This window comes from Triticum dicoccoides, chromosome 7B, assembly GCF_002162155.2.
Source record: "Triticum dicoccoides isolate Atlit2015 ecotype Zavitan chromosome 7B, WEW_v2.0, whole genome shotgun sequence".
Classification (NCBI taxonomy): domain Eukaryota; kingdom Viridiplantae; phylum Streptophyta; class Magnoliopsida; order Poales; family Poaceae; genus Triticum; species Triticum dicoccoides.
The window spans coordinates 721,209,014-721,211,611 of record NC_041393.1 but is presented as its reverse complement, the minus strand read 5'-3'; positions in this window follow the sequence as shown (position 1 = coordinate 721,211,611).

The window sequence follows — 2,598 nt, the reverse complement described above, 5'->3', positions numbered from 1 at the left end:
CTTAAAGTAGTCTTTTGTTTTCTTTCTCTAACGGAGCTCATGAGATTTCTATTGAGTTTTGTGTTGTGAAGTTTTCAAGTTTTGGGTGAATTCTTTTGATGGATTATGGAACAAGGAGTGGCAAGAGCCTAAGCTTGGGGATGCCCATGGCACCCCCAAGATAATCCAAGGACACCAAAAAGTCAAAGCTTGGGGATGCCCCGGAAGGCATCCCCTCTTTCGTCCACTTCCATCGGTAATTTACTTGGAGCTATATTTTTATTCACCAACATGATATGTGTTTTGCTTGGAGCGTCTTGTATTATTTGAGTCTTTACTTGTTAGTTTACCACAATCATCCTTTCTGTACACACCTTTTGAGAGAGCCATACATGATTTGGAATTTGATAGAATACTCTATGTTCTTCACTTATATCTTTTGAGCTTGATACTTTGCTCATAGTGCTTCACTTATATCTTTTTGAGCGTGATAATTTTTTGCTCTAGTGCTTCACTTAGATCTTTTAGAGCACGGTGGTGGGTTGGTTTTAAAGAAACTTGATCTCTCATGATTCACTTGGATTATTTTGAGAGTCGTTAATAGCATGGTAATTTGCTTAATGTTAATATACTTGGTGTTCAAGATATGTGAAACTTTCCTTTGAGTGCGTTGAATACTAAGATAAGTTTGATGCTTGATAATTGTTTTGAGATATGGAGGTAATAATATCAAAGTCATGCTAGTTGAGTAGTTGTGAATTTGATAAATACTTGTGTTGAAGTTGGTAAATCCCGTAGCATGCACGTATGGTTAAAGTTGTGTAACAAATTTGAAGCATGAAGTGTATCTGGCTTGTGCATCCTTATGAGTGGCGGTCGGGGACGAGCGATGGTCTTTTCCTACCAATCTATCCCCCTAGGACCATGCGCGTAGTACTTGATTTTTGATGACTTCTAAATTTTTGCAATAAGTATATGAGTTCTTTTGACTAATGTTGAGTCCATGGATTATACGCACTTTTACCTTTCCGCCATTGCTAGCCTCTTTGGTACCGTGCATTGCCCTTTCTCACATTGAGACTTGGCGCAAACTTCACCGGTGCATCCAAACTCCATGATACGATACGCTCTATCACACATAAACCTCCCTATATCTTCCTCAAAACAGCCACCATACCTACCTATTATGGCATTTCCATAGCCATTCCGAGATATATTGCCATGCAACTTTGCACCGTTCCGTTCATCATTATTATGACATACATTACTTTTGTCATATTGCCATTACATGATCATGTAGTTGACATCATATTTGTGGCAAAGCCACCATGCATTATTTTTCATACATGTCACTCTTGATTCATTGCACCATCCCGGTACACCGCCGGAGGCATTCATATAGAGTCATACCTTGTTCTAGTTTCGAGTTGTAATCCTCATGTTGTAATCAATAGAAGTGTAATGATCATCATTGTTAGAGCATTGACCAAATAAAAAAAGAGAAAGGCCAAAATAAAAAAAAGGGAAGGCCCAAAAAAAGGGCAATGCTACTATCTCTTTTTCCACACTTGTGCTTCAAAGTAGCACCTCGTCCTTCATGTAGTGAGTCTCATATATTGTGCTTAAAAGTAGCACCATGTTTTTCATATAGTGAGTCTCATAAGTTGTCTTTTTCATACTAGTGGGAATTTTTCATTATAGAACTTGTCTTGTATATTCCTACGATGGGCTACCTCAAATGCCCTAGGTCTTCATGAGCAAGCAAGTTGGATGCACACCCACTTGTTTTCTTTTGTTGAGCATCCATAGCTCTAGTGCATCCATTGCATGGCAATCCTTACTCTTCATGTTGACATCAATTGATGGGCATCTCCATAGCCTGTTGATTATCCTCGTCAATGTGAGACTTTCTCTTTTTTTGTCTTCTCCACACAATCCCCATCATCATATTCTATTCCACCCATAGTGCTATATCCATGGCTCACGCTCATGTATTGGGTGAAGGTTGAAAAAGTTTGAGATTATTTAAGTATGAAACAATTGCTTGGCTTGTCATCGGGGGTACAGAAGTTGGGAACATCTTTGTGTGACGAAAATGAAGCATAGCCTAACTATATGATTTTGTAGGGATGAACTTTCCTTGGCCATGTTATTTTGAGATGACATGATTATTTTGATTAGTGTGCTTGAAGTATTATTATTTTTATGTCAATATGAACTTTTGTCTTGAATCTTTCGGATCTGAATATTCATATCACAATTAAGAAGATTTACATTGAAATTATGCCAAAGTATCACTCCGCATCAAAATTCTCTTTTTATCATTTACCTACTCGAGGACGAGCAGGAATTAAGCTTGGGGATGCCTGATACGTCTCCAACGTATCTATAATTTTTTATTTCTCCATGCTACTAAATCTATTGTTTTGGACTATAATGGGCTTTATTTTCCACTTTTATATTATTTTTGGGACTAACCTATTAACCGGAGGCCCAGCCCAGAATTGCTGTTTTTTTGCCTATTTCAGTGTTTCGAAGAAACGAAATATCAAACGGAGTCCAAACGGAATGAAACCTTCGGAAACGTGATCTTCTCACCGAACGTGATCCAGGAGACTT